The 22,236-nt window shown below is 47.7% G+C and overlaps 1 protein-coding gene across 1 annotated transcript in view; it reads left to right on the top strand.

Annotated features, from left to right (window-relative positions):
* The first annotated feature begins 3,788 nt into the window (after positions 1 to 3,788).
* The window catches only part of BACH2 (BTB domain and CNC homolog 2), a 192,300-nt gene continuing 173,852 nt past the window's right edge, over positions 3,789 to 22,236 (top strand). Inside the window, exon 1 of the mRNA XM_083831518.1 lies at positions 3,789 to 4,396. The gene's annotated coding sequence lies outside the window, so the exon portion shown is untranslated. The remainder of the gene's footprint in view (positions 4,397 to 22,236) is intronic.

The raw sequence follows: 22,236 nt of genomic DNA, 5'->3' as shown, positions 1-22,236 counted from the left end.
CCTGCCTTGCCTCCTGACACTGAAATTTCAGTCTTGGCAACAATGCTTTGTTAATACTTCAATATATTTCAAATATGATATCTCACTGGCTCCTCAAAATATCATACCAGAGATCTGATGCTCTGTGCATGGCAAATGTTCTTTTGTGGAGCTTTTGATGTTATGTCAAGCCATGCTGTGGAGACATTACATTGTGAATCTTTGATATCATGCACCGTGACAATGTCTCCTTCTTAGCTGTCGCAGCCACTGACTCAGTGTGTGCTGTTCGTACTGTCAGTGCTCCTGGAAATGCAACCTACCTGGGGTGTGTTAGAATCTGGTTGCGAAAAGACATATGGTGCCTGTAGCATAATCAGTAATCAACTGTGAATTTCTTAATCACTGCAAAGAGAATGATGCAATTTCATGAATTCTACCTGCATAACCCAGGAGAATATGTGCATAATTATGAATAATGACTTAGATCTGTGTGCAGGACCAGGGCTTATCCAGGAAAGCTCATCCTTTTCACCCAACTGCTGCAGGGTGATAATACTGTGGAAGGAAATGACAATTTCCTCAATTAAAAACCACAAAATCCGTCCTTATTTTCCTTTTTCACTCTTTCATTACCACTATAAAGATGGAGTTGCATAAGATTTTGAGCCTACTAATGTGTTGCTCATTCATAGAGTCTTCAGGTCACTGTGGTTGAAGATGAGACTGCAACAAAAGTTGTTCTGCGCAGCATTTTCATCTCTTCCTGTAGCACTTTAAATTAAGAATTACTTGTTACCAGGAAAAAGCAATTTGTTTTAAAAATACGTGATTGAAATATCTTGCAATACACAGAGCTCTCCAACAAGTGGCACTATTAAGACTACTCAAGTTACAAGACTGATATGCAAATGAGATCTCAGAAAGGGATGTTGGGACATGTTTTACAATATTGTATTCATTTAAAATCTTTTAAATAGACATATGAAATATGACTGAAATAGGCATTCATAATTTAAATATTCTGGAAAGTGTCGTGTTATCCACAAAGAAAATACTGAAAAGTAGGTCAAGTGCCACAAGCTCAGCCAGGCAGTCCTCTCTAAAGGGATGAGGTCATGGAGCTGTGGGGAAACCGCCTAATTAAGACATTGGTAAAGGTAATACATAGTAAGGAACTGCATCCATAAAGCTGAGCTGAAGCCGGTTGTAAAATGTATCAAGGCAGCCTTCTCCTGAGGATGGCATTGAGTCATTCTGGGTGAATTTTCCCCGAAGTCTTCGTGGGATAACTTCTACGTTGCACTTCTCTACATTTACTCTCACCTCATTTTGTCATTGTTGCTCAACAAATTGGTGATCATTTTGAGAGATCATATAAGACATCTCTTCAAAAAACTCGTCTTTGTCTGGAATATGTTTGGCTGTTCTTCAAGAAAAATGGTCCAGAAATAGTTACATATACAAAAATTGAGGTGTGAAGATAGCTGATTGCAACTGAAACACGATCAGACTGGATGTGTTACTGGAATATAAACAGTTTGGGGGTGTATTAGGAAGCAAATGCATGAAATCTTAACACGCAGGATATAAGAATAGCATTTTTAAATGGTAGGTCTTGTTCAGTTAGTGTAAAGTTCCTTTTATCTTTGAAAATCAACTCTGTCAGTTCTTCCTCAGTTCTCTAGTATAAGACCTACAGACCCAACAGACTGTATAATAAAATCACGCTCTGAATGATGCGCAGGAATCTGAATGGTGTCTTCCATTAAGAAATGGTCACAAAATTATTAACAGTGTTTATGTATCAAAAGCTATATATGGGTGCTTGGTGAGATTTCAAAATGCTGATTTGCCCAATTCCTATTTGGCTCTTGCTTTGTTTCCTCTATGCCGATTTCCGTCCTGCAGAAGCCTGGTCTGGTTCACACTGAAAACACTGGAAATTGTATCACAGAGTAAAAGGAACTGTAAGATCTAAAAGGGACAAGTTTCCACTTTAAGCTCATTTTAAGTCAAACAGTAACATTCATTTCAAAATGACAGCCAGGAAGATAAATGGCGATTATTGTGCTTTTCAGGAATGTGTGCTATGGGCAGAGGTTTATGCATTTTATTTTTTTTTTGCTGAGTTTTCTGTTTGACCAGCTTTGACTTACCTGGAGCCGGATCCTGTGTAGTGTGTTGTAAATACCAGAGCGTGTGCACTTTGAATGCGGTGACATAATGGGCATGTAAAGCACTAGCTAAAGCATTACAAATGCTGCATGACTTATTTTTATCTGAGCCTTTCTGAATATAGTATTTTTATCTCTCATGCCAATACAAAGCTATTTTTGTGTCTCTAGGAAAAACAAGGCAACAAGGAGACTCAGCCTTGCTAGTGCTTAAACACACGACAAGTACACTGTGGGGCTTTTCACGTGTCTAAACACTACATATGTCTGCAGAACCAGAACCGAAGAGGCTCTTGCGAGCAACGCTTTATACGAACGTCACTTGGAAAAGGACATTTAATTTTATGAGTCAAAGTCTGCAGCGGGGTGCTGTTCTGCAGCCCCATGTAGCTATGAAAAGCAGGGGTAAAACGCTACCAAACTAGAACGCTTTTCACTTTACACAAGTGGACAGCCGTGTAAAATGCAAGCCGGGGGAGATCTATGCTTTTGAAAAGTGACAATGTATTTGATGCTACAATGTATTTGACGGGACATACGAAGAGTTGGTTTTGTGTTGACGCAGCCTTTGCATACTTTTCTGTAATTAGGTAGACTTTGAAGAACACAGGTAGTCTCGGGCAGGTAGCTGCAATTTCTGGAGGCATCAGTGCAGCAAACGCCACAGGAACTGCTCCTCCCTCAGAGAAGATACAGAAAACATTACGTGTCACCTGTCTGTGTATGAAAGGGGGAAACGGGATGAAAATGTACAGTGAGAGCTGACATAAACACAGGAAAAAATAAGGCATGCACATGTTAATTCCTGAGTAGGTCACCATCATCCTTCAGTGGCTGCAACTGCAGCTTCTTCTTCAAGACCCAGGCTAATGTAACTCTTTCGTTACCCAACGCCCTTTAACGAGAGATGTCTCCAGAGGTGATCTCTGTTGCAAACCAGTTATTCTTTTTAACCCCCGTGTTTACCAGCAGCCCTCCGGGCTGCCCGGCCACCTCAGGCTCGGGGTGTCCGCGCTCATTTCCCACTGGGGGTCCTGCCCTGAGGGGATCTGCGGGCCCTGGCCATGGGAAGGGGCTGCAGGGGACACCTCCCACCGGCCAGGGGTGGGTTTCGTGCCCCTTTGGGTTTCTTTTCCACCCCGGGAGCGCCCCTCGGGCCGGATGGGGAGGGGGCCGCGCCGCCATGGCGGCCGGCGGGGCCCCGCGGCGGACTACAACTCCCAGAGCCCCCCGCGGCAGCCCCCAGCGCGGGGTCCGGCGGCACACACACACACACTGAGAGGCAATGGGGGGGGGCAGAGCGCAACGCGCATGCGCCTCCGTCAGGAGCGGGGGGGGGAAGGGTTGAGGCGGGGCGTCCCGGCCGGCCGCTATTCGCGGAGCGTCCGCGCGCAGCCCGCGGTGCGTAGCGGCGGGGAAAGGAGCGGGGCGGGGCGGGGCGGGCGCTGCGCCGCTGGCGTAAGCGTTGTTGTGAATGGGAGAGCCGGGGCGGGGCGGCGGTGACGTCAGCCCGCGAATGTCAACAATGCGGCGATTGAGAGGGGCCGGGGCCGGGGCGGGGGCGGCGCCGGGACGGGGCGCGCGCGGCGGCGGCGGCGGCAGCGGCGGGGCGCGGGCAGAGCGGGGCGGCAGCGGCCGCGGCAGCAGCAGCAGCAGCGCCGCCTTCCTCCTCCTCCTCTTCATCCTCCTCCTCCTCACCGACAGCCTCCGCCTCCGCGCTGCCGCCGGCCCCCGGTGCCGCTCCGGCAGCCGCTGCCGCCGCCGCCGCTCCCCCCGCCCCGTTCCCTTCTGCCTCCCCCCCCCCTTCTCCTTCCCTCCTTCCCTTCCCTCCCTCCCTCTCCTTCCCTTCCCCCCCTTTATTTTTCTCCGCACGGCTCGGGCTCCGCGAGCAGCTGGTTCAAAGCAACCGCCATGTGATGAGCGCCTGGCTCGGGGATTTCTCTTTTTTTTTTTTTTTTTTTTTTGCTTCCCCCCTCCTTTATCTTATTTTATTTTTTTTTGGGGGGGTGGGAGGGAGGGGGGGGGGCGGCCGGAGAGCTGTAGGTCGGTGAGCGCACGGCAGTATTAACGAGAATCCCCGAAACGACAACAACAGCAGCAGCTGCAACAGCCCCCCCCCAGCCACAACAGCCCCCCCGCCCCTAAAATCCCCCCCCGCCCCCAAAATCCCCCCCCCCCCCAAAAAAAATAAAAACCCGGCTGCAGCGAGCGGGGACCCCCGAAAGTTGCGCGGAGGCGAGGTGAGTGCGCCCGTCCCCGCCGGGGGGGGGGGGGTAAATTTGGGGGGGAGGCTGCAAAAAGGGGGAGCGGGGGGGCCTGTGTGTGTGTGTGTGTGTGTGTGTGTGTGTGTGCCCCCCCCGCCTTTGCGCTTCCTCCCCCCCTGCTCTTGGGGGGCTGCGGTGGGGGAGCGCTGGGGTTTGGAAGAGGGGAGCGCGCGTTGCGTAACGGGCGGTACGCAAGTGTGTGTGTGTACGATCTGTAGGTATATATGTGCCTGTGTACGTATAGATGTGTGTGGGTACGTGTATATACCTGTGGGTACCTGTGGGTGTATATATGCGAGTGGGACACCCAGCCCCGTCGCTCCCTCCACCTGCAGCACGGGGCACACGCGGAGCTGGGAGCGTGGCCCCCCACCTTCCCCTTCCCACCCCCCCCCCCTTTTATTTTATTTTTTTTTATAGGTTCGGAGAGAGAGAGAGAGATGTTAACTCCGCTAGCAGTTTCTTGGATCATTAAAACGTAGCGTGTAGGCAAGGCGGCGAGCTGCGAAGACGCTGGCTGTCGTGAGCGAGGCTAAGTGTGAAATCATGCCTCGCCTTTTGTGGAGCAGGCTATTTTTGTAAGGCGGCGGGTGCCGGGCTGCAGGCGCTGAGGGTGCCGCCGGATCGCTCTGCCCTTGCTGCCGGAGCCCCGCGGCAGCTCCGGGGTAAAGCCGCGTCTCTCCTCCTCTGAGGTGGCGATAACAAACGTGAGGCAGGAGCGACAGCTTATTAGAATCGCGCTTCGGGATGTCGGGAAGATTGCGAAATCGCAGCGTTGCCGGTCGCTCTAGTTGAAGATGTGTCGGTGTTCTCACGGCGAAATCCCGTTTTTCTGAGACTTTGGGACTGCCGCTGAACTTGTGCGGGCTTTAATCCGGCGTTCGAAGCCCCGAGCGAGGAGCGAGGAATTTTTTTTGGGGGGCTGGGAGCTGACTGAGGTTCTGCCATCGCGGTGGCGTGCTCTGCAGCTGGGAGAGGGTGGTGGTGCTCGGGGACGGGGACTGCTCCAGGTACGTGAGCGCCGGGATTGGAGATGGTTGCGATGGCTAGAGTGAAACGATAAGGTTGTGTGTTCAGCTGCTGTCCGCGGGGCCGTCGTGGCGACAGCCTTGAACCGGTGCGGTACGAGCCTTGACGTCTGACGGATAGAAATAAAATTCCCCCTCTGACACCCTCATGCACCCGCCTGGGGTCCGGGTGCTGGAGTGGGGAAGGGAACCGGTGCCGAGCCCCCTCACGTTCGGCTGTCAGGCTCCAGAGGCTGTTGGGAAGGCGCTCCGAGGCGAGAGGTGGAAGGAAAGCTGCGGGAGGACCAGCTGGGAGGACTGAAAATCGGCATCACGGGTCTGGTTTTCCTGCTAGCTGGCTCTGTGATGCCAGAGCAGGCGTTCTCAAAGAGAGGGCAGTCGTCGGGGTGGATGGTCGGAGCTGCGAGGCAGAAGGGCCGCACTCCCGGAGGGCGATGCTGGGCAGCTCCGCTGTGCAGCTGGTGCTCAGACAGCCGCCTTTCGTGGAAACTTTCACGGCAGGGAGGGTCGGATGGCAGGAGGTGCCGGCAGCGGATGCACGAGTGATGCACGCGTGCTGACGGATCCCGACGGGTCCATCGTCAGGTACCTCGCGTCAGGACAGGAGTGCCGGGGCAGGTATTGGTAGTCCTTTCCTGACCCGCAGGCACATCTGGAACATCTGTTGGTGTTAATGCCATGCAGGCTTGCAGGATGATGCGCTGGCGACGTGGGTGGGACGCCCTCCTCTCCTCCCTGCTTTGCTTTCGGGAGGTTGTTTTGCAGGATGAGGATCGGCAGCTCTCCCTCCTGAGCTGGACACGAAGCGGGGCTAGCGATAGCACACGGGTGGCCAGCTCGGAGTGACGGCCCCAGCCCCAAGAAATAGGCGCTGACGGCAGGCTCCCTGCATGAGGAAGTTCTGGTAAGTCTTTGGCATGAAATAAGGCATCGGAGACTCATCGGAATTGATGAATTTAACAAAATTCCCATACCGTCTAGCAATCTTGCGTATTACTTTCTGTGTCTGTGCAATTAGCAACAAGGAGAGCTGAAAATAAAACTCCGTGTAGATGATGTGTATTGCAGAGTATGTGACAGAGGCTGCTTGCTCTGGCATATTTTAAAACTTTCATTGTGTGATTTTCTGTTCTGAAGTGCAGAAGCAGCCTTTCTTAGCAAGGCTGCAGTTTGATCGCCTGTTATTGTCCTGGAGGTACTCTCTAAAAATAATTGCCAGCCATGGGGGGGGGAAAAAATAAAAATCAACATTCGCATCTTTTTTTATGGGAATTCTTGAAACCTGGTTTCTTATTGTGCGCCTCGATGTCCTTTTCAGATAGGACTTCACACACGCTTAGATTAAATAAAAGAGACCTCTTAGAGTGTAGCTAGTGTACGTCTGTGGCGCTAAGCTGAAAATGAGATGTGTAACCAATATATGCAAAGTAATAATTTGGGTGCTAATGACATTTTTGTGTAACAGGCTATTGGTGTAAGCTGAGTAGCATTTGTTGCGTGACTTGTGAACAGTCCCTTGCAATTTCAGTTTTGGTAGCATGAGCACAGGATCTATATTCATATCAAAACCTATGTGCCTTTTCACCCAAAGGAATGCTCGCTGAATGGCTGCTTAGTTTACAAGTGGCATGAACATACCTGCAGTGTTCAGCAAGCCTGACTTGGGTCTGAAGGCATGCACGCTTCCCATCTTTCACCTCTGGGTCTGAATTTCCATCTCTGCTCGTTTGGGGTGTGATGGCTGTATATTAGTGGTTTCTGGGTGGAAGCACGTTGGGAGAAACACAGCAGTCGTTCCATTAATGTGTTGAAGGAAATTTGAATTCAAGCTGAAATACCAGCTGTCAGTCCAGGTTACTCCTGCTGCTTTCAGGGCTCCTCCTGACTACAAACGCTTTAAGGGAATGCGGAGCAGAGCCTTTGTAGTGTCTGTCATTGTCGTTCTTTACTGACGTTTGAAGAGGCTCCTAAATGGTTTTGTTGTAGCGGCTGAATGGACAGTAGATTTCCACCCCCAATAATTTCCAAAGGTTTTCCAGAATAGCGCTCAAAATGCTTACTCGGCTCTTTACAAAAAAAAATGGTCATCGTTTCTTTAAATTCAGCCAAAAGACATTAACCTTGGCAGCTGCCTGAATATTACGCATTCATTTGAAGCTCGCATCAAGAAGATGTAAAATGTATGAATACAGCCAGCTGAGTTGCAATGTGTTCATTTTGCTTTATAGTTAGGCAGAAACATCTTTGTAGTGTACTGAAAAGAGTGCTACTTACTGTGCCTCTGCTGGGCTATGAATTACAATTTTAAAGCAGGCAGGCAGTGGAATGCATACAAATTTCTTTGTGGCCGCTGATGGACTCGAAGCTCCCGAGTTACCAGAAGTAATAATATTGATCAAAGAACCACCGCGTGTCCAGAACAGGTAAATAAAAAGGATCAAGGGAATAAGTTCTGGAAAACCTTTATGCTGTGAGTTTACATGCATGACAGAACTTCCGCCTGGCGAAAATCGGGCTTGGAAGCTGCTCGCATTGATCGTTGTGCGGGGAGAGCCAGAGAGGCAGCCTGAAGAAGACCGGCTGTGCTGTCCTGGGGTCTCAGCCGATGGTGTTAAGGGGATGGGGAGGAGGGAGGTGGTGGCAAGAGTCACGAGGACCCCGGGAGTGCTTTTCTTGGTCACCTTTCACAAGGAAAGGGTCAGCTCCTCTGAGGTTCGCTTCCAGAATTAGCCTAAAGCTTGAATGATAACCTTCCCTGCTGTTACGTCAACAGAAAAGATGCTTGAGGAGCTGTCAGGGACAGAAAAACTTGGGAATTTGCCCATTTGGCCCTAGTGGGAGTTAGAACAGAAGCTGGAAGCTTGTTTTTTGGTCCTGAGGTTTGGAAACATGCAGGCAGGCTGGGATGGGCGGATGGGTTTTGGTGCATGGGTTCAAGGAGTCTCCCCTCTCAGAAGAACAGGAGCTGTTTGCTGCCTGTCACCGTGCGCTTCTTCCAGGCTGTAGAGCAACAATTTTCCTTTCTGAAAAGAGACAAAGCAGTTATGTCTATTTAAATAAAAGCAGCTAAAACAAAATGACCCCTGAGACTTCATCACTGCTACTTATTATAGCTGATACCATTGCGGGTTGTTGTTTTTTTTTTCCCCCTCCTTCGTTAGTGATCGCTTCAAAATTTAAGCCTGGACTAGGAAAACAGGAACTGTAAGTGTGGAGGTGTTCCTTTACCCCGATTTGCATGCAGCCTGTTTTTTATTTAGTGGGTAGGTGTGCTCAGTGTATGTGAGAGCAATTCAACATGTCAGCAGTTTCCTACGAGCTGCTCTTGCTGACTCACGTGTCTGGTGCAGCTTGGCGCTCCCCTCGCTGTAAACTATCCACAATAGGAGGCGCGGGCACGCAGGATGTCAGTGCCGATCCGTTGTTCAGAGGTTATTTTCAGTTCTCTGGTCACTGCTTTTGCTGTGGTTTCTTCCCCCGTAACACCACAACACGCCGTCAGTCGGACAGGCTGCCGTTCCGCTGGGTGCGCGCCGCGGGGTGGGAACGCGTTGCGCCTCTGCAGAGGTTGCGCTTGAGGCGCGTCTGGGTGCTACATGTGTTCAGCAGGACCAAAACTCTGGGCTTTGTTTCTTTTTTTGGGGGGACAGGGCATCTGACTTACCAAAAATAAAAAATCCCCTGGAACATTGTTCCCAGTTTGGATACAGTGAGTCCTGCACGCAAGTAATATTCTCCCTTGGGAATTACTAGCCGTGTAGTCTCCTACCCTCCACCCCTTTTTGTGGCAGAAATCTTCTTTAAAGCCAGCACAGAATTCTGATTAGACTCTAGAAACCTGATTTTAGCTGTCTTTAATTTTCAGAATTTTGCCATGTCTTAGAGTCTAGCACATACCCCGTGCAGCAGTAACCCTGGCCACTAGCATGAAAGGATTCCTTCATTTGCATGGAGATGAAAACTTGCACTCTTGTACAACTGTTTCTTTATTTACAGACTCTGTTCCGATTACTCATAAGGATCCTAAAATGATAGCTTCTGCTGACTGAGGATTTTTAACTGATCTTCTTGTTGTGCTCTTTTTTTTTTTTCTTTCCTCCTTTCTTTTCCTTTCTCAGTCTTATCACAAAAGCCCTTACAGAAGCGGAGCGAATTATCCTCCTGCAGTTCTGGATTTACTGAGTTTAAATCCTCAGTCATCTTTTGTGTTTTTCTTTTCTTTTCTTTTTTTTTTTTAAGCAGGGCAAAATATAAGTGAGTCTAAAAGTGTGATAAACAAAATCAGCTGGTATAAAGCAGGCTTTAATAACAAAAAGGTGAGTTCTTGTCGCTTGTTTTGTTTTTAGTCAACTGCTTTGACCAGTAATGAATAGAAAACCGCATTGAGAGCTTTGTATCACATGAAGAAAATGGGTGTTCTTGGTTTCCGCCAATACAAATGACTCATCAGAATCAGTAGGGTTTCTACTTCTAATAATAAAACTGTGGAAGACCTTTAAAACGTGTGGTTTTGGCCCCTGCTCTTAGTGAAAGGTTGGAAAATATTACTTCAAGCTTTTTTTTTTTTTTTTTTTAAATTATGGAAGCTTTAATGATTTGCTGCACCACAGCAAAAGATCTCGTACCCTCCGAAAAAAACCAAAAACCAAAAAACTAATCGTACCACCGGTTACGATGCGAAAATCTTCCCCTCTCCTGTCTCAGTGCTCTGCCTTCCACTGCGGTCGGTGCTGCTGACATTTAGCCTCGATGTCTGAGATGTGCATCTGGAGAATATGATCTGTTTATGTTGAGAGGGGGGTAGGCTTGGCACATTACCTCATCCTGCCGAGCTGTTGGTCTCCACCTCTATCCCACCCTGATGAAGAGAGGATGGTAATATTGCTGGGCGACCCAGCATTGCTGGTTGAACTGGGGTCACAGCATCCGGAGGGGAAGGTAAATAGAAAATAAGTCATGGGAGGATCAACAGTAACCTGCAGGATGCGCGTGTGTCATTATCTAGGAGGAAACGCACGTCTTCCAGTACTGAAAGTGATACTGAAAAAAAGGCGAATCAGAAAGTGATCTGTTAAATTCTTTTTTTTTCCCCTCAAGTGATAGATTTCAAATGTGCTGGCATCCTTTTAGCTGTTTACCTGGAAGGCTGAAATCTTTTATGCTGTCTGTCCAGTGCAACAAAGCAACCCCCTGCTGCACATTGCACTTTGTTTGAAATTGGAGCTTGTAGAATGGCAGGTCAGTTTGTTCTCATACAAGTAGAGCGTGCCCTCCCTGCTGCTACACTATATTAAATTTTAATTCTTTTATGCAAGGTATTCTGCGTTTAGTTGTAGTCCAGTCACTGTGTTCTGACCTGCTGCATTAATTTATAGTGATGCTGCCTGCTTTCGAGTCGTCTGCGTTGTTGCAAGATTTGAAGACTGTAAGTGAGGGAGAGCTCACCTCTTCTTCCATGTTAGTGAGAATTCCTGCATTTGTGAAACCTCTATGTTTACTTTGTCTTCTGGTGCAATATTTATACTAGTAAGTTATTCCTTAAAAGGATGGGATGGTTCTTTTGTTTCTCACTGTATTTGAAAAGCAGGGCGTGCTTTTTAAAAAAAAAATCTATTCTGGGGCAGATCCTCAGGAAATCTAGAGCTACCTCAGCTCCCTCAGCTTCGGTGGGCAGCTTTTACTACTTAATGTTTAAATACATTTATATACTTAACCTGGATTTTGCTGAAAAGCCTTGGGTATGGTTGTTAGTTTCTTGTATAACCAGGCTGAGATGGAGAATCTGTGGTTGCTTCTTACTGGGAAAAGCACACTAAAAATAGAGGTGCAGAAGCCTGTGGAAATATAACTTTGAAACATGTGAAAATCCAGTTGTTTGTTACATGGCAACAATAAGAGAGAGATTTTACTATTTTCAGATCAGTATAGAAGAAAAGGCCAACTTCCAACTTAAGGAGTTTATTTATGGACAGTTCTTACTGAAGTTCCCAGAATAATATCCTGTAAGGAGCGCAAAATACGGCATCGGTGGTTATTCAGAGTTCAAAAGGACATCGATTTGGTGAGCTGCTTTCAGAATATCTTTACAAAACCGTGCCATCAGAAGTGTCGTGAGGGTAGGGTTGTGGTGAATGAATAGCCCTTCTAAATCTCATCCATGTTCTCTACTTGGCTGACTTGGAAATGGGGCTTGCATCTGAAATAAATCATTGATGGCTGGATCTGCAAAGGGGAGCAGATGCTACCACTACCTGGATTTTGAGGCTGTGATTGTGCTCTGCATCACCTCCTCTCCTTTCCTTGTGCTTGCCCTGGCACCCATCTCATCCCACAGTGGGCTAACTCTGAGAGCTAAATCGGCAGATTATTCATTTTGTGTGTAGAATTAGTTTTCTGCTGGTTGAATTTACTGCAGGGTCTGGCAGGTACCTGGGTAGGAGAGAGAGTGGGACGGTTCCAAAGGAAACCCAAATTTGTTCAGCAGTCCTAGGGCTGCAGCAAAGTGCAACGAGTATCGCAGTGTCATGTCCTGTCTCCTGAAGGTCACTGCTGTCGTGTTTTTGCAGTGTGGCGGTACTGCAGGAAACCGTGAGCCGCCTGTTCCCCATCTACCCTGCAGCTTGGTGGTAAGGGCTTACTGCCAGGGCATGAGAGGCTTGGGTTCAGACTCGGGCTGTTTAATTTTGGCTTTGCAACAGACAATTGCAAGAAACGTTAGACGAAAACAAAACTCAATCAAGCAAGCCTTCCTTTCCCTTCTACGTTAACAAATTGCAAAAGTGTACCACCTTTCACAAATACACACATGATTTGTTACTGCCCCCTGATTCTGGTCCCTCCTGGCCTGATGTGACCTGGCCGTGTCACCTGTCTGTGACAAGCTCTTGGGAATTTAGATTTTAAACTCAGGAGGTGAGAGGGGGCCTGGTGGCTGTGGAGAGAGCTTGTTGGGCCAAGTGGCTGCAGCCCACCCTGAACCCAGCTCCCTCAGGTCTTCCTAGCACACCTCTGGCACCATGGGCACGATGGCAAGCATGTGCCCTTGGAGGCATTGAGGAGGGGATCCAGCAGATGATCAGAGCAGCCCTGGTTGGTTTGTGTTCCCTCAGGTGAAGGAGGGAGTCAAACCCCGTCCTTCATGGCGAGAGGCTGCAGTCACCAGCTGGGTAAGGCCCGGGGAGCAGGGCCGCGGCCTTTGGAGAGCAGTGATCAGCCTGGCTCTGCTCAAACCATCGCGCGTGGCCTGGCCGCCGGTCAGCTGCCGTCCGTGTGTCCTTGAACAAAAGCAGCGGTGGCTGTTTGAAAAGCTGGATGCTGCCCGTGAGTATGAGGTAAACATACTCCAAGAACTTCACTAGTGAAACTGCAGGTGCGTGCAGACGTTGGATCAGGTCCCGCTCTCGAACTGCGAAACCTAAATTCTGTGTCAGCTCAACTGCAGGCATCTGCTGTGCCCGAGGTACTGGTGCACATTGAGCCCATAACCCACCAAGTGCTTCTGGCTCCACTCAGGGGTTCAACTTCACTTCCAAGCCCCTCGTTGATTCCCACAGCTGTTCCTCCACGTGTGCTGTGGGAGACGTGGTGCTCAGTGCCTCGTGTGGAAACCCCGGCGAGCTGACAGCACGAAGCGGTGGTGGGAGACATCAGTGAGCTCACCTGAATGTAAAACAGGTGGTAAATGATAAAATTGTTACGCAGTTTGTCATAGCTGGAAGTTCACAGGCAGTGCAAATATAAGCACTCGGCAAGGAAATTTTTTGTTTGTCTTTTTCCCCTTCTTGTTCCTCTTCATTTGTCTTATTATTAGGCTAAAAGTAGAGTCGGTGATTCATTCAGTAATCTGTTTCTTGGACAGTTAGTCATCTGCCAATTTGTGTTAACTTTCCACTTTGTTCATAAAGTGAGTAATGCTTAATGCACTAACCACCAAATTCCAAGCTTAAAAAGCTGTGAACATCATTCAAATCATCTCCAAACTTTCTCTTTAAATTTTTTTTTTTTACCATTCTGTAAGATCAAAGCAAGGAAGACCTGGCGTGCTGTGTGGTGTAGCTTCTGCCTAATTGTTGTGTCTAGCCCTGCTTGTTAAAGCAAAACTGAAGGTTGCAAATGTACTGGGCCAGTTCTGTTGTACACTAGCCTGTGTATGACTTGTGTTTCTTAATCAGTGTTTTTCTTCTTGTTTTTCTTCGCAGCTCCTACTTTGAACAGATAAATAATGCCTCCTTATTTCGCTCCTCCACTGACTGCTCCGACTCTCTTAATTTATGTTGTTGCCTACCTCAACAAACTGTGATGCTATCAAGGCTAACTTAGTGACAGTAGCTTGGTCTTGCAAGGAAGACGGGTTGGTATTAGCTGGCTGCTGCAAATATTTCTGTTGCTTTTCATCTTCCTTTTTTTTTTGTGGAGAAAAATGATGGTGCTGTTGAAATGTTAACTATACAGAACTCGAAGCTATAAAGCCTTCCTATAGAGATCGGGTAGATATTTTGATCTCAAGGTGATGCCAGTCATTTCTGAAGATGAACACAGTACTTGTTTGAATCACTTGCAGAATTTAACTATTTTTTTTCTCTTTCTCATGGAAACTGGAGTAGTGTAAAGAGTAACAAGGTCAGTAACGTCACAGGAGAACTTTATAGGAACGAAGTCTTTACAGTCTGCTCTAAAATAACATGAAAGGTCCGGCTGCAGCGCTCAGCAGCAGAGGAATTCAAAGCGAAGGAGACTTTCATCCCGCGGGGGGTGGCGTGAGCTGGGAGTGGTAAACACTGATACCAGAGGTGCTTCGCCTGGCCAGATGCTTCCTTTGTTCCTTCCTTTGCAGGCATCTATTTATTCCCCACCCAACTTCACTGCATTTCTGGCAGTGATGTCGTCATCCCTCTATGTGAAGTCTTCATACCCCTCAGTAATCACCAGGTGGTGCAGCCCTTTTGTGTGATGTCCCCGCTTTTTGACAATGCAGTCCCGTAAGGAGAGGATGCAGAAGCAGGCAGGTGGTAAGGAGCAGCCTTTCTTTGCAGGCTCTGGTGAGCCCTTGCCGCCTTCTGTCTCAGGATGGTGGTGTCACAGCAGAAATACGTTGTGCTCTGTTGCTGCCGCAGTAAGGAAAAAACGGACTTGGTCTTGAGGGAAGGGTAGGGAAAGATCCATTTCCTCATTTCTAGACTTAAATTCCAGCCCGTGTAAACGCCTGAAACATCTGGATATCCACCTTCACTTGCAGCGTGAAGGATTACAGTTTTCGAAAGGTTTCCTTTCCATCCAATGTTGCGCACCAATGAGTTTGAATAGGTCGGTTAAGCTTTGGGCAAACAGCCATTTTGGGGATGCTTATATGAACATCAGCCGTGGAGACCCTGCCCATCCCGATTACCTGCATGTTTTCAGGCAGCAGTGGTGGTAGTTATTGCACTTGCCTCTCTAGACTGGTTGCAACTATCGTGTTTCAGAAGCAACTCGTTTCTGGTTCAGGCTTGTTTTCAGCTCTTGAGCTTTACTTTTCAGGACCGATGATGCTGGGCTAGAATTTGGACCTTTCTTGACTGTGCCTGCTTACCTCTGACCTGCATTTGTCAGAAAGGCATACAGGAGCCAACCTGCACGGGTGCCTTATTTCAGAAAAAAAAATGGAACGGGATAGGATTGCATATGGAGGGACCCAAAAGCTGTACCAGAACTGCCCAAGAATCCCTGTAGGACGAGAAATTAATGAAATTGCTGGCAGCTGTGCTTCAGCCTGTGCAGAGGGCGGAGCAGGGAGGGAAGGGAGCTGCAGTGGGCGCTCTGTTGCCAAATCCCACACCAGCCTTGCTTTTAGGTTTCTGATTTAAACCTTCAGGGCATTACTCAGAAACTTGTCCTTGCTATTTTGGGGTGGGGGACATGAACAAAGGCTGATGTCTGTGCTGCAGCTATCAGTTTGATTCAGCATGCTCTGTGTGTGACTCAAGTAATGGTTGATTCACCACCATAATTTAGCTTTTTTTCTTATTAAGGCAGTAATTTGTAATTTTGAGAAGTTTGTGTCATTTCATTGGATTATGAACCAGAGCACAATAAAACTGCGAGGAACACCTTTGTTTCCAGTCCTTTCCTCCTGAGCCTCGGTGGTTAGCGCTGGGTTAGGGAATAGAGATGGGGGTGTGAGACACCTTTTGCGGGAGCGTGTGCTGCTTTGGGGATTGCTTTATTTCTGTCTCCAGCACTGCTGCTTTCAGGTCACCCAGAGGTGGCAGGGTGGCTGCGTGGCTTACAGCACGGGTATGTGCTTGGTCAAGAGGCTCTGGGGTAAGCTGGTGGTGACCAAGTGCCTAAGACCTTGCATTTATTGAAACTGTGCAAATACCTAGGTAAGGGCAGTGACTGAGCGGCGGCTCTTGTAAAGCTGAAATCACACTCAGCACGTTCTCCTTGAGGAAAAAAATACATTTCCTCCACCCCCTGCCTTCCATTTGCTCCCACACCCTGAAGTTTGGGACATTCCCGTGAGGATGAGTACATCAGCATCCTCCTCCTGAGGCGAGCGAGCACGGGCAGCCTTGCGAGGGCTCTCCCCTGTATTTATAGAGCAGGTGTCTCCCTCACTGGCTTGCTCTGCAGGTGCACTCCCTGTTCGGTTGAAGAAACCACAAGTTGAAGCGAGGCAGTTTACAAATAGCTTTTCAGTGTTTGTTTTTATTTTTAACTCTTTCCCCACCCACAGGCCCCTCCCCCTTGAAGCAGCTCAGGGAGGGGAAAATCGTTGTTGCAGAAGATGCAAATCGGGCAACTAGTTTCCAGAGGACCCTCAGAAAATTGCTTGCAGCGCAACAGTGATGATCCCTTCCCTGAGCTCCAGCAAACGCATGTTCCCTTTAACTCCCTTTTTTTTTTCTTTAATTTTGAGACTTATCCCAATTTTTTTTGTCTGTGGCTGCTGTTTTTGGGGGGTTACTCTGCTTTTTTAAGGGCTGAGGCAGACAGTGACGTATCCAAAGGCTGCAGAGGCAAGGTGTCCTCCTGATGTCTGAGGAGAGCACCTGTACCAGGTCCAGCTGCTGGCAGCCCCCCCCGATGGGCACCTCCTGTCCGACAGTCGACATATGCCCTTTTCCCCGGCGTTTAGTTTATCGCAGAGAAGTTATCTCAACCGTACTGTGGCATCTGAGCACGAGAGGAAACACAGACATTTCTCTCTTTATTTTTCCTCCCCCTAACTCGTGTTCAATCACTAATGGAAAATTCTGGTCGAAAGGGCAAAACTTCTTTTGCTGTGTGTTCAATCTCAAAACCACAGCTCCCGGCGCCCGGGACGCCGCAGCGGCGATGCCCTGCTTACGGGCTTTTTCCAGCGCCGCGTGGGTGTGGGTAGGGGCGCGCGTGGGGGAGAAAGGGAAAGGGCAGGGGAAAGGACAGGACAGAGGTGTTTGTTCTCTCTTCAAATTAAAAAGGAGAGAAAAAGAAAGCCCAGCGAGCTTCAAAGTAGGTTAATCATTGCCAAAAGTCTCGACGCCGGTACTCTGCGCGCACGTATGTGTTCTTACACACGCGCCGCGGGGTAGCTGGGAAAGTATGTGGGAGCCCGTCGGCTTCCTCTGAGACATCTACAGGTGGTCAGGCGGGGAGGGGGACGGAGGGGGAGAGGCAGGGGGCGAGGTAGGACGCCCACTTCCTCGGGCGGATATATTGCACGGTGCTGGGACCCGCTGCTGGCGGCGGCGGCGTGCGCGCGGCCGCAGGCCTCGCTGGCGGCGGCTCGCCCCGGCCCTCGCTGATTTGCTGCTGCGAGGTTTATGACTAAGGTTGTGGTTTAATATGCCCTTTTTAGGTGTTGCAAAGTGTTTTAAAATTATCTAGTGTTGCATTTCTTCCCTTTTTTTTTTTTTTTTGCCATTGCCTTTTCTACCTTTTAGACGTTTCCGCGGCTTTTAGAAGCCTAGAAGTATAACGTTATTTAAAAAGAAAGAAAACGTTTTCCCTGGTCTTTACTGGTCAGCTACAATTATGAATTCTTTGCCTCTGAGAGAGTTTGAGATTAAATAACAGCCCTTAAGGTTTAAATATCCAATGCAAAGTCTCGGTGAACCTTGAAGCTAAATAAAAAGAAAGCTTAAATACCTAGGCGTTGTGGAGAGCATGTATTTTTTTTTTTTTCAGATGAGATGCCTTTCTTCTGCAGCTGTACCCCAAGAAGCTTCGTGTTAGCGTTTGCAAGTACGGATTTGTTTCCTTGCAATTTTTCAGCCTTTACTTGAGGGCCTGTAATTTGTCTTAACTCTTCCCGTGCTGTTTAATGCCTTGGATATTTGTTGGGGGTACTGCACGTGTGCTCATGTTCAAGTACATTTTAGATGAAACATTACAGCCTTGTGGACCATGCTGCCTTAATATTAATGTTGAAGAAAAATTTACACTTGCCAGCCTGGGGAGGCGATGGGAGGGAAGGGAATGGACGTATGGCTACACGTAGATCTGATTGTTGTAATACCCTTCCTTTGTAGCAGATCGTACAGCTTTGGTTCCTATTGGTGACGTTTTCTTCAGTTCATGTCTTGTTCTGCCGCAGAACGGGCTAGAATTGGCCTGCTCCTCTTCCTAGGAAAGAAGAGGGCATTTCTACCACCAAGGAGCCTTGAATACCTGGCGTCAGCTCATGGTGGACACCAGTTCCAAATGCTCTGCTTCAGGGGGTCCCATGCAAGTTGAGCTGTCAAACGTAGTTATTGAGCACCGAGCAGAGGTGTAGAGCGTTCTCTCTGATACTTGTGCCACCTTAGTCTTGCTGTTAATCAGGACTTCAAGGAAAGGGCCCACCAGTCCTTCTGGATAGTGTATTTGGCACTTGAAAACACTGACACGCAACTATTGTGGAATTGTTAAAGCATGATACACGCTTCAAAAAGGAATAACTGCAGGGAAGTCTAATGCCCCACGAAGATGTAGCAAGATATGCTAATCATTAGCAGAGTAATATGGAATTAAAGTAATTTAATTGGGGAAATGGTGTTGAAAGTCTTGTAGCTCTTTGGCTCAAGTTCATCTGCAGAAAGACTGCCTTGCTTTTCTTTCTCGTGCATCATTTGCTCTTGACCTGAGGTGGCCAGTCTCTGTAGCCCTGCAGCCTGCTCTCCAAAATCCTCCTCTAGGTTTGATCTTCCAGGTGCTCCTCCTTGAGTGTCACAGGAGCCCTGGGACAGCTCGAGCCTCTCCCCTGAGGCTGTCTATGGGAACTGCTGTGAATTGCTCAGGAAACAAAGACTGGCCACCCTCTGGTTTAATGACTGTTTGGAGGGAAAAAAAAAAAAAAAAAAGAAAAAGATGGGGGGCAGCTGAAATAACCGTAAATGTTGCGTGCAGCTGCCAAATTTGAGTCGTTGGATGGGAAAAAGAGGGAGAAGGTGGTGCAAAGCCAAGAAGTAGCTGAAAAAAAAAATCAGAAATTACACAAAGAGCAAAAAAATGGGAAGAAAATCAAAGCCCTGTCCTCTGTGACATTGGAAAGGGGGAACATGTAATTAAAACTCCCGTGTCGAAGTAGGTGATGTAAGAATTAAAACGCATACCTGCTCCAAGTTGCTGCTTTCTCTGCAGCCTCATTTCAAAATTAACTCTACCTAAAAAAAGAGCTGCTTGCATACAGGAAACTATGTTTTTGACTAGAACATACAGTAAAAAGATAGGGTGGGGCATATGTGTCCTTTATTGTATGAAAGCAAAAGGAGAGGGGATGCCGCAGGGGATCGTAAGTGAATATGTGTTACTTTTCTTCTTTTTTTGAAATGGGTTCAGAAGGTATTATGCTCTCAAGGTACGACAGTGAGGCTGGGGTAGTTGGTATGACAGCTACAGCATGCCATTTAAACTTTGCCATTTTGCCATCCATTTGTTTAAAAGAAAGCAAAAAAAGGACCTAATGGTGGTAGGAAGTTGTAAAACATGTAAATCCCCAAAGCAGCCCATGTATTTAGTCCAGCACATAGAACTTGCATTTGGATCAGAGGCACATGGCAAGTACATTTCTAATTTATTTTGTATTTTAGAGACCCTACTTGTAGACATAAATTAAGCAGACCGAGATCTCACCGTGGTTGCAAGCTGTGGCAGAAAAATTAGCACCACACTTTCCAGTGGAAGCAGAACAAAAATGTAAAGTCTGCCAATTAAATTGGAAACAGCTTTTAATTTCCCCTCTCCTCCTCCCCCAAAGGATGAATGGCTTACTCTTCTGGATGGAACTTTGTGTAATGACTCATAGTTTTATATGGATTAGTGTGAATATGTAGGTGAGGGAGACACTGGTATCTGAGAAACTATATATAGTATCTAGGAGAAGTGTCCTGGAACACAGAATAAATGAATGTTTGATCTCTTTGATGAATTAATGGAAACATAAATGCAGAATATCTTCCTCCCTTTACTTCCTCCCCTCCCAGTTGGGCTCGGCAAACAGAGAGGTCTCATGATATGGAGAACATGCATGTATCGATAATCAAGGTAGTCACCAAAATAATAGTTAACCCCTTTGCCCTGTCTGACACAGGGCACCCAGAGCCAGAAGTGTAACCCCTCAGGCATCTTCAGTGAGCGAGCAGAGTTTCCACATAACTTTTCAGCAGGTGGCTGTTGGGTGGTGATGCTTGCTGGGTTGCAGGGTCTGAGCTCTCCTGGCAGCTCAGGATCTTTGCCAATTTGGTCAGGAGAAGCTGGTCCCAGCCTTACTGTGGGCAGCAGCCAGGGGTGCGTGCATCACACACCCTGCTCTTCTGGTGGCACCTTGATATGCCTTGTGTTGGTGGGTCTTCATTGAACTTGCTGCTGCCGTGGGCAGGGCAGTCATATTTGTGCTGGATAAACCAACATCTAATGGCTCTGCAGTTACCTGTATCTGGTAACTTAAGCTGAGAGTGTGGGTTGGTGTGGGACTTCTGCAGTAGTCTGAGATGTTTTCCATTTCCAGGCTCTTGTTTCATCCCCTCCTCTCTGCAACCATTTACTATGCGTTGACTTGCACCAGAATAGCTATTAATGAAACCCCTATCAAGGAAACAGGTTTAAAAAAAAGAACCTTTTTTTAAACTTGTTTCAGACTGTCATTTCACTGTGTTGCTCCAAAGAAAGCCAACAGAAATTTCGAGTGGAAAAACTAAGGGGGCAGTAAATTGTGGTAGAGGATAAATGGGATAAGCAAGGGAAAATGGAGATGTGTTGAAGTGGTATTGCTGCAGGTAGATCCAGTAGAGCCTGTACCCTTAGGTGTTGTTTTCTCTTTCTAGTCCACAGCAATTGATGAAAATGGTCTTCTACATGGGGTCTCCATTAAGGACAAAAGCAAGAGAGGAAATGTTCTTATGTCCTCTTTCAATGGTTGTACCTTAAAGTTAGGCCTTAGGTAAGGAACTGCCCGCTTTGAGCAGTCAGCCAAAAACCTTCGGTAGTTAGGGCCTCCTTTTTAGACTTTTATCACAGCTTTAGCATTTAATTGAATGGACTTTATATCTCAGACTTGCAGATCTTTATTGTACTTGCACAGAAGTTTTTATAAGGTAGGAGGGCTGAAAATCCTGAGGTTGGTCCTGAGCTCCTAGGCTCTGTTTTCCCCTTGGAGCATGTTGCTGGTGTTCTCTGGGACCCTGGCAGTAGATTCTCCTCCTCCTCAGTTCTCTTTAGGAATTTTTTTTTTCCATTCATGCAAGGCTTACTCTCAGGGTGCCGCGATACCCTGGGAACGTTTTCTGGAGAAGGGGAAATGCATTTACATTAAAAACACAACCAACAACAACAACAAGAAGCAGCCGCTTCTCATATAAGCTGGGGGGGGGGAATCCCACAGCGTCTTCAGAGAAATAGACTTATTTGGTAATGTACATGTCTCTCAGACCTCCCACCATCAGATGTTGAGGAGGTCTGACTTCCATTTTAAAACCAGTACCTGGCATAGGATAGAGTTATAATAAAGTCTTATTGCCTGGAAACCCAAACATGGAGAAATCAAGAATTCATGTCGTTTGGTTTAATTTCTTGAAAATAGATTAAAACTCCAGTGTTTATCTTGGATCCCCAATGCAAGGAGCTGGAGGGAGCAGTGAGGGTATTTTATGATTAATGAGCCTTTCTGCATATGTTTTTCATGCCTCTTGGCATTTAGTAGTCTCAGTGACCTAGCTTTTTATTTCATTTTTCTCTCATTGGCATTCTCATTAGTTGTCTCCTGAGATGCAGGAACCCATCCGCAACCAGAAGATCTCGGCCGTGAGGGTGAGAGCTGGTTTCTGTCCCTTTGACTCCGCCAGCCAAGTAGGTTAGTGTTTCTGTCCTGTTTCCACCGTCAGATCTTTTTGTCCTCTGCTTTGGCGCAGAACAGTTCCTACAACACATAAAACTGTCATCCTTGCTCGAAAATAGGACCAGCTGAAGATGGGGAGCAGTGTTACCCTGAAATCGCCAGCCTAACTGAAAACAGGTTACTTTGGGTACGGTAGGAGTTGAGCCACGGTGCCTGTAGCTTGGTGCGAGTCAGGTTTGCAACCCCTGCTGGCCCCCGTGCTGGGCTCTCCGGTGGTCCTGGCCACCGAGGCTGCCCTGAGAGCAGTGTAGATGAAGCCAAAGGCAAAATAAGGGCCATAGGAAGTGCTCATCGGCTTTCTTTCTTTATTCTCAAAAAAAAAAAAAAGAAACCCAGGATTAGAACAAATGGTTCCTGGCATGCACCACATGTATGTGGAAGGCAGCAAGGGGGGGAAGAGTGCTGTAGGGAACCCAGGGGATCCTAGCATTGCAATCAGGGTTTTTTTTTTTCTC

This window comes from Anser anser, assembly GCF_964211835.1.
Source record: "Anser anser genome assembly, chromosome: 3".
Classification (NCBI taxonomy): Eukaryota; Metazoa; Chordata; class Aves; order Anseriformes; family Anatidae; genus Anser; species Anser anser.
Note: the sequence above shows the minus strand (reverse complement) of the source record. Positions and strands in the feature narration are given on the sequence as shown.